The sequence below is a fragment of the Furipterus horrens genome, unplaced genomic scaffold (assembly GCF_987537825.1).
Source record: "Furipterus horrens unplaced genomic scaffold, mFurHor1.1.pri manual_scaffold_4, whole genome shotgun sequence".
NCBI lineage: Eukaryota > Metazoa > Chordata > Mammalia > Chiroptera > Furipteridae > Furipterus > Furipterus horrens.
The window spans coordinates 172441566-172456363 of NW_028327174.1; positions in this window are offsets into that span (position 1 = coordinate 172441566).

Genomic DNA, 14798 nt, shown 5'->3' on the forward strand with positions numbered 1-14798 from the left:
ACCATGTGCTTCATAATATATCATATCAAAATACATACAGATGTCTGCAAATTGCAGCCTGATTTCCTCGTTTATTGTAAAGTATGTTCATCAACCAGCCAATTCACTGGTTTCATCCACTGATAGCAACCTGCCACAATTATTCAAGGTTGCAAAATGGTGATTTTCTGAATCTATCATTGTTTGTGGAATTTTCTTGTAAAGAACTTTCTGTCAAAAACTAAGGCTATTTGATTCTCCAAAAATAGAGTTTATACATGAAGGAAGATAATAAAGGTATCCTTTCCTTTTAATTTCCATTTTCAGAGTAGTAGTGGTACCCTAGTTGTTTTCGATGGTGTGCAATAAGCTCTTTTAGGGCTTTTTGGGAGGGGATTCAAATTCATTATTAACTCATGGGTTTTTATATATTTCATGTATTCCACTTAATTGTTTTAAGTCTTTGACACCTTCAACTTATACATTTCCTAGCCAAAACCTAAAATTGGCTTTCCTCTAAGGAACTAAAAGTAGCTGCTCATTATCTCACATCCAGCTAAAGGTTATGCATTCCCAGCAAGAAAGGATAAAGAAAGCAGAGAGGGCTTGGGCATTAGGGAAAGAGGAAAAGAATGAGCACGACTCTGGCCCTTCTCTACTCTTTGTAGATCAGGAACAGCTCTTTACAGCCACAGGTAGCTTATCGATACAGAACGGTCACTACTCCTTTCATATTTGAGTTACTGAATAGTCTCTCTCTAGGTCAATTTTCAACTTCAGTGTCAACTCCAAACAATTAGTTGTGTTTTCTGTAAGGACGTAATAAAAAGGACTCCGGCCCTGGCCTGTGTGGCTCAGTTGGTTGGCATGTTGTCCCATAACTGAAAGGTTGCAGGTTTGATTCTGCTCAGTGCACATACCTAGGTTGTGGTTTGTTCCCGGGTCCAGGTGGCATACAATCCCCAGTCACGGTGCGTATGAGCCCTGGTCTGGATGCGTACAGATCCCCAGTCCCAGTGTGTATAGCAGGCAGCTGATGGGATATTTTACTTTCACATCAATATTTCTCTCTCTCTCCTCCTCTCCCACTAAAAGCAATTTAAAAAAAGTCCTCTGCTGAGAATTTTTTTAAAAAGGAGGGATTTGGGGATATTTACAACCATTAATAGAATACAAAATGAGAATCTGGGGGCTGGAGGGTATCATTTCCATTTTATTTCTTGTGCCCCTTCTTAAATGCAAAGAATTTATCACAGACACTTTTGTCACACAGTGACTATAAGGATGTAAATGGAGTGCCTCAATATAAAGGTGATAGGATATAATAATCACTAAGAAGCAGAATAATCAGACAGGTGGAATATAGGGCTAAAATTTGTAATAAATTAAATATTTCAAATATTTTAAGAAACTTGTCTGATCTCAAATGTCTTCTACCACTACCAGTTCATAAAGATTCAGATAAAAATGACAAATGGGTAAAGGAAGAAAAGTTAAGACACCAAGGTTGAAGATTGCTGATTTGGTATATTTGAGCATTCCTCCTATCTTAGCTCTAACTTCACTGGGTAGCCAAGAACAAAGAGGGCAAATACATAGCCTACAAATATATACCTGTGCTGCTTTTTCCCCCTTCTGTGCCTATGGTGAATAATCCAAACCTATTTCTATGTTCTTTCTTATTAAGCTCTGAAACAGCTTTAGTATCCCCATTGGGGGGGGGGGTGCATGATACTGTACAATTACATGAGCTTTGACAGCTATGTATACCTATAAAACTGCCACCACAATTAAAATACAGATATCACTCTCAAAAGATTCCTCATGACTCTTTATATCCATCCTTCCTGCTGCCCTTGGACCTAGGCGACCACTGACCTGCTTTCTGTCATTATATTAGTTTGCACTTTCTAAAAGTTTAATATAAATAGAATTATACCATATACTCCCTTTTGTACCTGGCTTTTTTCAGCTAACACAATGATTTGAGACTTATCCATAATGCACATAACACACACACCCATTTTACTTAGGAGAAAGATCAAAATGAAGCAGTGAGTTGCCCATGATAACAGAGCTCTCAAGTGATATTTCTAAGATTAGAACTTAGGTCTTCTCATGGCTAGTCCCATATTTTTTTCACTATTCCATGCTGCCTCTTTCAGAAGTAGCTGCAAAGACAGTCCAATTGCTAGCCTCACCTAACCGGCCTGCTACTACCCAGCTCAGCAGACTGGCTGCCTCCTACAGATCTGTGTGGCAGCATGGAATCTCACAGCTGCCACCACCAGGAGAATGCCCTGCAAATCAGCAAAATCCAATGGGAGACAGGTGGGCAGGTTTTTACACGTAGGGCCCACTCACAATGAATGTCACATGTATGCAGAGTCCTCCTTTGCGACGAACCCAGAGACTGTTAGGTTTCAGCTGTTGGGGTAACAATCAGAAATAGAGTCTTGGAAGAAATCCAGCTGGCAAAAATTCAAACTTTCTTATCGTGGTGGCAAGAAAGAAAATAACTGGAAGGAGTACATATGAAACTTTATACACAATCAAGGAAGTCTATTCACATTCCAGGATGTGGAAAACATCCAACAATTTAACATGCTCCCTCAAACGCTCAATTTATCTATCTAAACTATGTAACTACCCACCAAAACTGCCTGAAATTGAACTTAGAATCAGATAACTCTCATTTAACTGTGTAACCTTGGGCAAAAGTCACTTAGTTTCTCTGAATTTCATTTTCTTCTCTCAAAGAATGCAGTAAGATATTTATGTAAAACAAATTTGAAAACTATAAAGTACTCCATAAGGATGGGGCCATGTTCTCTTATTCAGAACTGGATCACTATGCCTGGCATATATGAGTATTGCCTCATTAGAAACAAATATACGTGCCACATGAATGACTTTTAACACTGTCAAAAGATGGTTTCTTTACAGTAAATCCTCACTTAATGTTGTTGATAGGTGCTCTACACTAAGCGAAATGACGTATAACAAAACCAATTTTACTATAGGCTAATTGATAAAAACAAGAGTTAAGTCCCTCTGGTATCTCACCAATGTGATAACAAAACATTGTTCAAGGACATGCCATATTTGATGAAAAGCTGTATAGCAGAATCAAAAGGTAAGGGATTAGAGATACTGAAGTAGATGTATTACACTTGCAAAATATACTAACACTATGTGTAAGCTTCTACTAACTTAAAACTGTTTCATGAACGACAATTGTACAAGTGCTTTTCTCTACTTCATCGTAATAGTTGCCTGATTACCATACAAGACCAACACTTAACACAAATTTGTCATGTGTACGTGAGTCTTAATGATTTTCTTTTACTCAATTTTACTGAGGTATAATTTATATATAATAACTAGACCCATTTTAAGTGTATAGGTCTATGAGTCTTGAAAAATATTTAACCACATCAGTCAAAATAAAGGCAATCACCTCTAAAAGTTCCTAATACCCCTCGGCAGTAAACCCTCTCCTCCACCCTTGACCCCAGGTAATCACTGACCTGCTTGTGTCACTCTAGATGAGTTGTATTTTCTAGAATTTCCCATAAAATAAAATCACATGATGTCGTTATTTTAAAACTATATAATATATGGAAACCAAGGAGATTTTCCACTTTGTAGAATATCCACTTTGAAAACAAGTTAAATGATGACACTATTTTTCATAGTTTTTTTTCTACTGACCTAAATAATATCCTCTAATAAAGAAATTTCTTAAACCAGTCTAAAATTTTTTGTCAATCTGAGAAAAACAAAGTGTTAGTGAAACAAATATGCACATAGCCAATAACCTGGAAAAAGTATTTTATATTAAAGAATATGTTTGGAGCAATCCCATGGGTAGATAAGAAGTTTTGCTAAGAGTTTTGTCTTCTACTTTTAGGGGAAGACAATTCAGTAACTAATGTGAACCCAGGAGCATATATTATAATTTTTAAAAACCTGAATGTCCATTGGCGGGAGAATAGATAAATAAATCTGGCATATTTAGATAATGGAATGTTGAACAATAATGGTAATAGAACAAATTAACAGCTACCCTAAACAATTTATCAAATCTCAGAAACATCATGAGGAGAAAAATTCCAGAAAATGATGTACCTGTCTATAAGGCTCAAAAACAAGCAAATCCAATGTACTGACTATTACCCAGGTATCTAAACACAAATTGTAGGATAATGTTTACCTCTGAGAGGTGAACAGGGAAATGGGGAACAGGAAAACATAGGGAGATTATGTGCTAGGTCTTGGGTATTTACTCATTTTGTCTTATGCTGTATAACTTACAAATGTTTCACACATATTCTTTGGTATGTACCACATTTTATTTGTATAAGATAAAGGGGGAAAAAACAAACCACTAGCAGGTCAGTAGAGAGCATCAAGTCTATAGCTAATCTAGTCTGTAACATTCGGCCCATGAAGGATTCTTTCATAACTGGTAGTTTAACTTGCATAGTATTTACAGTTTTTGAAAATTAGTTACAATATTTAAAAATCAGGAGCAATTAAAAATATCCACTTTCTGCTTTCCTTAAAAATTAAAGATATAGTCCTGACTGGTGTGGCTCAGTGGGTTGAGCATCATCCCCAAAACCAAAAGGTCATCAGCTCAATTCCCAGTAAGGGCATGAGCCTGGGTTGTGGGCCACGTCCCCAGTTAGGGGTAGGTGAGAGGCAACCCAGCAGTGTTTCCCTTGCATATTAATGTTTCCCTCCCTCTCTTCACCTCTCTCTAAAAAGAAAATATTTAAAAAAAATTTTTTTTAAGGTACAGTCACATTGGGTCTACAATAAAATAGTAACAACAGACCTAAACTGAGTTGAGGCTGCTCTCTTTAGAAGATCATATACTATTCCATAGCCCATGATCCCCTGCTCCTGATTCCTGTATACCAATCAGCTTTGTTTACATTAATTAGATGGTCCTATGGGCATTTGAATTTGAGAACCATGATCAGGTCTAACACCCTCATTTTATATGGTAACTGAGACTACAAATGATTAACTTGTCTAAGGTAACATAGCTTCGGTAGGCTAAACCTCAAAGGCCTTTTCAAACATCTTACTGTTTTCCACTCTCTACTTACTCAATTATATTTTTATTTTTATTTATTTCAAACACAAGGAAACATTTATTTAGAAATTCACAGAGGTAGAAGTGAGCCATGAAAGACGTGAACCAGCTGGGCTGCATGGGCTCAGGAAGCAAGTAACAGAGGCAAAAAAAAGGGCCCTTGGAGCTTAGGAGAAAGAAAGCAGAGATGCGCCTAAGAAAGACGGTGGAGGGGTGGGGGGGGAGAGGCAGGGAGGGACAGCTTAATTATGTGTTTTAAATGAATATGTTGTTTTCGATAATAAAGGACTACATAGGAAAGGTAGCAGACGTTAAAGCATATTATTTCCTCTAATTATTATTATAGAGGTAGTATGAAAATACAAGGACTAAAGTAGCTTCTGAATGCCAAGAAATATTGCTTCATCTGAGTTCCCCTAACCTGTGATGTGACAATGACCATCTTTTAAAATATATAGAATGGCTTTATTGAGATAGTAATTCACATACCATACAATTCACCCATTTAAAGTGAGTTCAATGGCTTTTAGTATATTCATATATTAAACACCCAACCTATCTTGCCCTAGGCAACCACTAATAATAATCACTTTTTAAGGGATTACTAACAAAGTCCTTGGACCCACTCTACCATTAAAAACGAATACAATACAAACCCAACATTCTCAATCAATTTTCATTAAAATGTTTCTGTACCCTATTCTAAGCATAAGGTCCCTAATTAAGAACACAAGAAATTCAGTATTATCAGTGGGAGATTAAAAGGTGAATAATACAGTACATACTTTTCTCCCAACAAGGGAATTAGTTATTTCAAACTCTCGGGATTATTCTATCTATAGACTACTGATCTCAACAGAACACAAGTGATACTAGACAACTGCTTAAAATAACAGCTGCAAAGGAATGAGAATATATGACTCTTGACTTTGGGGTTTTCTCCCTGCACCATCTCTCAGTGATTTGGCCTGAGCCCCCTGTTACACAAGGTGAAGTCAGGGGAACAAATAACAAAACTCTATTAAAAACCAGAAAACTCAAGATAAAAATAAAGCAGTATAATGGACCAATGGATATTCCCAAACCCCTGTATGTGCTCATTTTGATGTATTAGCATATTTTAAAATGCACCTGGAGAGCTAAAGAATATTCTGCTGAAACCCTCCCCTAAGATTCTCACCCACCGGAAAAAGGTAAGCCCTCAGAACAAAGACACAGTGCAGGCTCACTCTAGAGCTCATCTGTGGCCATTCCTGAACATGAACTTTTTATTTCCTCCTAAATTCTAATGGTCCCAAGGAGACTTGCAACCAGGGGAGCAGTAGACGGCACCTTTTTCCCTGACTTCCAGGTGAGCTAACAGCAGCCCACCTTGGCTCACTCCTTTCCTATAACATTTCTAGGGAGCCAAAGCAGCCCCGCCTAAGCTCTCTCGTGTTATTTCTTCCACCCTAAGTCTTATCTTTGTTTCACCATCCCCAGCCTTAATAAAACATATTCTCAAAATCACCTGGACTTGCATTGTGAAATCTCTCCAACTCTAAGGGATAAAGAAGCCAGTGACTCTCAAACCAGTAGGAGATAATTAACAGATGAATCATGGAAAAGGGGCAAGGAATAGACATTCCGCAGCTCCTCACACATATCTCTGGGATCAAAAGGAGGAAGATTGTCATCACCAAACACAAAGAAATGGGAAGATGTGTGGGCAACTGCACCTTGTGGTTTAAGGAACTGTAGCCCCGGCCTGAGCATGATGAGCCGCCAGCTTTCTGGCCACGCTTGCCTCTAAGTCTCAACATAAGGCTGTGTGCGGAACATAACTGTCAACCACTCAGAGGATTGCCATGGGAATAAAAAAAAAAAAGAATATATGACTCTTAATGGAATTCTTAAGGCTAGATATAAATTTTGGGATACCAATGGTGAGTTATACATAAAAGTAGTTTTTGAGATCGTTTCTTTTTGTAACTAAAAAAAAAGTTTCAAGTTTGTTTGTGGTTAAGTAGTTAATACTTGTAATTACCGCAATTCTTTTCAAGAGCCCCATTATGAGGTTAAGTTTCTAAGTCTGGTGAAAAGCATGGAAGCAATCACGTAAAAATAAACCTAACTAAATTGTTGAACCCAGTTATCTTAAAATAGTGCAAATATTCTCTCTAAATATAAAGGTTTAATTTTGAAAGAATTCCCAGTAACAGGTGGTAACCAACATTGGGTTTAACTTCAATGATTTATTTTTAGAATTGCAGTCTAATCCAATTGCAGAAGTTATTATTTGCAGATTTTTGCCATTTTGCCGTTATAAATATATCTTGTGGGTTTTTTAAATTGATTTTTAGAGAGGAAGAGAGAAAAAAAATAGATTTGTTGTTCCACTTATTTATGTATCCACTGGTTGATTCTTATATGTGCCCTGACCAGGGATTGGCATATAGGACAATGCTCTAATCAATGGAGCTATCTGGCTAGGAAAATATAGCTTGGATTTAATTGGAAAAATAACTATGGCAATCAGTTTTTATAAATTACTTGATGATATAGATTCTTTTTCTCAGGGTTACATGCTTTTGGGAACTGTTGCCAAAATGACATGAGGAATTATTCCTAAAGAAGTGATGCTGAGAAAGCAAAAGAAGAATAAAAACAATGATTCCACTCACTGGAATTATTAATAAGTAATTGATATGTAATTAATTGTGCTACTTGATTACTCTTCTAAGACTTTTTATGACAGATGGCAATTATCATAGATTATTGCTGGTGAAAACTCAACTAGAGTCTTTTTGGCCTGGATACTGTGCATTATTAAGTGGGTACTTCCGGAATTCCAGTGTGACTTTAGAAAACAGACAATGTTAGGGATGTCTAGCAGAAAAACCATGCAGGGATCACTATCAATATGCCCCCAACTGAGCATTTGAACTATTTCTCAAAAACCAAACTCATTACCTCTCCACAAACTTCTGTCCCTACATCCTTCTATTCCTTGGGAAGTAGAGTTGGGTGAGTGATAATACCATCCATTCAGTCACTCAGAGCATCCTAGACTTCTAACTCTCCCTTTAATCCCAAATCTAATCAAGTTCACTCAATTTAATCTTCTAAATGCTTGTCAAATTTCCTGTTATCCTCATTCCTACCACCACAACCTTAGTGGTTCAGCCCCAATATCTTTTACCTTGATCACTACATGTCTACTAACTGCTCTGCCTGCTTCCGGTTTTGCCCCCTCCAAACCGTCCTCCACACTACAGTGACAGAGCATTCTTTTGAAAACACAGTTATGACCACGATGCTCCCTTATTTAAAACCTTTCAGTGGCATCCTGTCATCTATCTATAGGACAAAATCCTTAGCGTGTCCTACAAAGCTTTCCAAAGTCTAGCCCCTTTCTCTCTCTCCAGCTTAGTCAACTTCTTAGATGGTTTTATCTCTCTGTGCATTTATTCACACTGTACTTTTAAATGACCTCCTCCCACTCTCATCAAACTTCGGTTGACCTGTCGACTTCTTACCTATTGATTGAAACACAAATGAGGTCTTTTCTGATCTCCCCAAACGTGGCTGGATGTCCCTCTGTGTTCATATCATACTTTTTGCATATCTCTATCACGGCAGTTACATTCTGTAATAATTATATCTATGAGTATGTCTATTTCCTCTATACTAAGCAGTCCCCAACCTTCTGGCACCAGGGACTGGTTTTTCTGCAGATGAGTGGGGAGTGTCGGGGGACAGGAGGCAGAGCTCAGGTAAGCTTCCCCGGCTGCCTGATTCCTAACAGGCCTCAGACCGGTACCAGTCCTCAGCCTAGGGGTTGGGGAATCATATGCTACTAGAATATGATCTCCTCGTGGTCAAGAAATGTATCTTATTAATCTTTTCATCACCAGCATCTAAAGAAAATGTCTGGAAATAATAAATATTCAATATTTATTTAATGAATGAGTGAATAAATATCCCTACATTATTTTTAAAATTATACAAAAACATTTGACACCATGTGTAGTCACAGGTGATAGGAACTTTTCTATCAGGGTAATTTGATTGCCCAGGAAAATCTGGCAGAGTTGGTGGTGCCCTGACTCACTGCTCCTGGGCAACAAAATGAAACAAGATCGTATTACTCAATGAGTTGCTATGAACACAGCTATGGTCACAGTTCCAACATTAATTTTTCATCCAATCATTCAAGAAATAGTTTCTGAGAGACTTCTACGAGCTAGATCCTCTTCTAGATATTAAGGATACAACAGTGAACAAAACAAATAGGGTAATTGTCCTCAACATGCTATTATTCTAGTGGGAGGAGATAATCAAATAAAGATAATTTCAGATAGTAATAAGTGCTATTAAAAAAATAAAGCAGGCTGCCATGGCTGGGTAACTCAGTTGGTTAGAGCGTTGTCCCAATACGCCAAGGTTGCAGGTTTGATCTCAGGTCAGGGTACATACAAGAATCAACCAGTGAATGCATAACTAAGTGGAACAATAAATTTATATTTCTTTCTTTCTTTTCTTTATCTCTCTCTCTCTTTCTCCTTTCTTCTCTCTAAAATCAATCAATAAAAAAAATATTAGGACTTCCAGTCAAGATGGAGGCATAAACATGCTTTGCCTCCTCACACAATCAGAGAGAATTACAACTAAATCTTAAAAGAAATAACACCCAGAACTGTCAGAAAATCGAATTATATGGAAGTTCAACAACCAAGGATTTAAAGAAGCCACATTCATCCAGACGGGTAGGAGGGGCAGAGACAGGCAGAGGCGCAAGGAGACACGATGTGGCTTGGAGAGGCAGCTGCAGTGGGGGTCGAGTGGGTTGTCCCATATTCACATGTGCTGGGTAAAAATCTGGAGGGATACCTTGGGAGTGAGTGATCCCAGCCCTAGGCCAGACCACACAGCACAGTGTCCAGTACAAGGAAGATAAATCCCCATAACCTCTGGCTGTAAAAACCAGGAGAAACTGTCAGATTTTCAGGAGACTCTGCTTAAAGAGCCCGCATGGTCGGAGAATGTGTGCAAACCCACCCACTCTGGGATTTTGCATCAGGGTAACAGCTGGAAGGACTCCAGTCCCATATGGGGAGTGGGTGAAGTGACTGGAAACAGGGCAAGTACCGGGAAAATTTCCAGAAGCCAGGCAGCATCACTGTCCCCTCTCTGAGCCCTCCTCCTACACAGAGCCACAAAGTGGTGAAGTGGGTTGCCCCACCCTAGCAACTACATAAGGTTCCTCCCCACAAAATTTACAGGTGCCTTTTCTACAAAGGGCCATGCTACTAAGACAGGGAGTCAAAGCAGCTCCACCTAATACACAAAAACAAACACAGGGAGGCTGCCAAATTGAGGAGATAAAGAAATATAGCCCAAATGAAAGAACAGAACAAAATCCCAGAAAAATAATTAAACAATGGAGAAAACCAACCTATCAGATGCAGAGTTCAAAACACTGGATATCAGGATGCTCAAAAAATTCACTGAGTATAGCAACAACGTAAAGGTAGAAATGAAGGTTATTTATACTAAGTGAAATAAAGAAAAATCTACAGGGAACCAATAGTGGAGGGGAGGAAGCCGGAATTCAAATCAACAATTTGGAACATAAGGAAGAAATAAGCATTCAACCAGGACAGCAAGAAGAAACAAGAATTCAAAAAACAAAAAAAAAGGGGGATAGTATAAGAAGCCTCTGGAACATCTCCAAATGTACCAATCATAGGGATGCCAGAAGGAGAAGAGGAAGAGCAAGAAATTGAAAACTTATTTGAAAAAACAATGAAAGATAAATTTCCTGATTTGGTGAAGGAAACAGACATACAAGAACAGGAAGCACAGAGAGTCCCAAACAAGTTGGACCCAAAGAGGAACAAACCAAGACACATGATAAAAATGCCAAAGGTTAAAGGTAAACAGAGAATCTTAAAAGCAGCAAGAGAAAAGAAGAGAGTTACCTACAAAGAGTTTCCATAGACTGTCAGCTGATTTCTCAAAAGAAACTGCAGGCAAGAAAGGGCTGGCAAGAAGTATTCAAAGTGATGAAAAGCAAGGACCTACAACCAAGATTACTCTATTTAGCAAAGCTATCATTTGGAATGGAAGGGCAGATAAAGTGCTTCCCAGACAAGGTAAAGCTAAAGGAGTTCATCATCACCAAGCCATTATTACATGAAATGTTAAAAAGACTTATTTAAGAAAAAGATCAAAACTATGAACATTAAAATCGTAACAAGTTCACAACTATCAACAACTGAATCTAAAACAAAAACAAAAACAATGCAAGCAAACAACCAGAACAGAAACAGAATCATAGATATGGAGATCACTTGCGGAGTTATCAGCTGGGAGAGGGGAGAGGGAATATGGGTGAAAGGGTGCAGGGATTAAGAAGAATAATTGGTAGGTACAAAATGGACAGGGGGATGTTAAGAATAGTATAGAAAATGGAGAAGCCAAAGAACTTATAGGCACAACCCATGGACATGAACTAAGGGGAGGGAGTGCTGGAGGGAAGGGTGGTATTGGGTAGAGAGGGGCAAAGGGGGAAAAACTGGGACAACTGTAATAGCATAATCAATAAAATATATTTTAAAATTTTTTAAATAATAAATAAAGCAGGGTGAAGGGTCTACATCACATTGGATGATCAGAAAAGGTCTCATTCACTGTGGTGATTGCAGGGAGTTAGGGGGATGGGTGGTGGTGGAAGAGGGTATAAGGGTGATAAATGATAATGGGTAAAAATACAATAAAAAATAAACTACTTTAAAAAAGAAAGAAAAGGTCTCATTTGGAGGCAAACATTTGAGGTGAAATTTGAAATAATATGGGGTCATTCATGTAAAGATCAGGAGAAAGAGCATTCCGTATGAGCACATTGGCCCTAAGGAGTAAATGAAAATGGCATGATCAAGCAAACAAGAGAAGACCAATTTGGCTTTAGCACAGTGAGAGGGAGTAACATAATATGAAGACAAAAAGGTAGGGGCCAGATTAGGTAGGGTCTTTTGGGCCATGTCACAGTGTCTGGATTTTAAAGTGAAATAGGAAATCATTGGAAGATATTAAGTGGGGAAAGAACATGATCTTTAGAGATCACTCTGTCAGTTACATGGGGAATGAATTATAGAGGGTGGGCAAAACAGGAGAGGATCATTTAGAAAGCTACTGAAGTTAAACAGGCAAAAAAAAAAAAGAAAGTTACTTAGAAAAGATGCTTGCTTCTGTGAGAATTGGGATATAAATAAAGTGTTAATTTCAGTATCAGATATGTAAGCACAAAACAATAAAATGGTGTGAGATAATGGAAAATATCCATTGGTCTCTGCCCCTGGTTCCTGACGCATGGCTCCTAAAACCCTTCTAAATTTTCATAAGCCATGAAGCACCAGAAAGATCAAGCCATAATTAGAAGCCTGGAATTTTCAGCCCCACCTCCTATGGTTCAGTGAGAAAAGAGAGGTAGAAATGGAGTTAGTAAGTGATCATGCCTACATGATGAAGCCTCCATAAAAATTCCCAAAGAACGAGCAGCCTGAATATACCATGTTAAGGAAAATGTAATATTTATATCAAGCCTTTGATATATTCCTTGGCACAACGTAAATACTCAATAAATGGTAACTATTACTTGCACCTGTATGGTCTTTGGAGGACTGAGTATGTGATGTATGCCTAACATCAACTGCTTGATTAACTTGATAGTAGAGCTACAGGAATTCTAACCTAATTCAACCCTTTGATTTTTCAGATGGAAAAGTGAGATTTAAAAAGGTTAAATGATTGCCCTGGCCAGCGTGGCTCAGTTGGTTGGAGCATTGTCCCATACACCAAAAGACTGCAGGTTCGATTCCAATCAGGGCACATACTTAGATTGAGGGTTCAATCCCTGGTCCAGGCGTGTATGATCCCGGTCTGGGAGCCTATGGGAGGCAACCAATCGATATTCCTCTCTCTAAAGTGAAGGAAATAAATAAATAAATAAATAAATAAAGGTCTAAATGACTTGCAAAACCAGCCACAGTGACTCTGTTAGAGATAGGAGCCATGACAAACCCTGAATCTCCAGTGGGGTTTCCATTACATGTCACAGATCTGCAGTCTGATAGTGTTCAAACATTTAAAAGAGGGTAATAAAAACGTAGCTGCTATACCTGACTTTTTCAGTCTCTTTATTAAAAGTCTTCATTGAGCTATGATTTTAATATAAGAATCATCAATAATGAAGATTGGGTATATATCATCTTAGGAGTTAACAATAAAACCATCTTGATAATGCAATTCTATCAGGGACATCTGATGAATGACAGCTACCAGAGCAGCTGTTAATGCACTGAAGAAGAGCGACTTATGAGCACAAAATAAACACAAAGGAGAAAATTATTTAAAGCATTTTCCGAAACACAATAAGTGTGGGTCACTAAGAAACTGAGACAAACTCTCTTGGCATACAGCAACAACAAAATATTTTGTTGTAAGCAAAGACTAATAGGGAGGGAATCTAATAAAGCATTGGGAGATCAAGACTAAAAGCCACAATGAATTGTAACAAGTTTTCCCTTTCACAGAGTGGGAGAGCCAACCTTGAACTTTCAACTCCTTTTGCATATGAGATTAGGGTTCCCACCCGCTACTTCCATGAAAATAAAAAATAATCTCTGTATGGGAGGGGGAAATAGGACATGGCATAGAGGGGAATCCTCTATCTGTGGTGAATTAAACTCATTTCCTGAAAAACTCACTACAGGCATACCTCGTTTTATTGCTCTTCACTTTGTTGTGCAAGACCCTCCGCCAGCAAAATGATTACTACTCGCTTTATTGCGACACTGCTATTATGGTGTCTGGAACCCAATCTGCAATATCTACGAGGTACGTCTGTTCGCTTAAGACATCGTGAAAGATGCTTGCCTTGCCTCAAAGACCTCAGAATTATATTGGAAAAGGACAGAGAATTAAGTTTGTGTTAGTACATGAATAACCCAAGGAGGAATAGGAGAGTTCCAAGAGAGGTTCCAGAAAGGATTAATGGGTTCAAACGCTGGAGGACTTCGAGGCTCAGAAAAGGCTTCAAAGAAGTGGCATCCAAGATAATCGCTGACGAAAAGGCATAGATATGGGTATGAAAGGTAGGAAAGTGGAACGCTCGCGCAACCGGGAGAAGCCAACTTACAACCTCCCGCCTCCTCAGGCGGTTGGCGGGCGCCCTGCGCACCGTGCCTCTCCCGCGGGGCAAGGGCCAAGGCTCCTGACCAGACCTACCCCGCCCCGGTTCTCACCCGCCCTTTCTCACCTCAGAGGTTTCCAAATTACTCCACGGTCAACCCTATCTAAGGAGAGAAAATGACAGGAGAGAGTCCCCACGCCAGCGACGGAGGTCCTGTCAATTCACGAGCTTGAGGCCGTGGCCAGGCCGCATCCCCATGGTAACGCTGCCGAGCGCCGGTTCAAACGCCCGCGCCGACACCCGCGAGCTGGCAGTTCCGCATTGTCCCCCAATGGGCATGCAGGGAACTCGTTGAGGTTGGCCATCTTCGCCTCTAGAAGACCAATCAGAGATCCGAAAAACAGTGGGCGTAACTCTCATCTCCGTCTTTCAACCAATCGTTTCGTTTGAGTGAAGATCTCGCGACGTTCGAAGTGCGTGAACAGCACCTTTGAGGCGGGTCGAGGACCCTTCTGCTTCATACTATTGGTCGCCCGA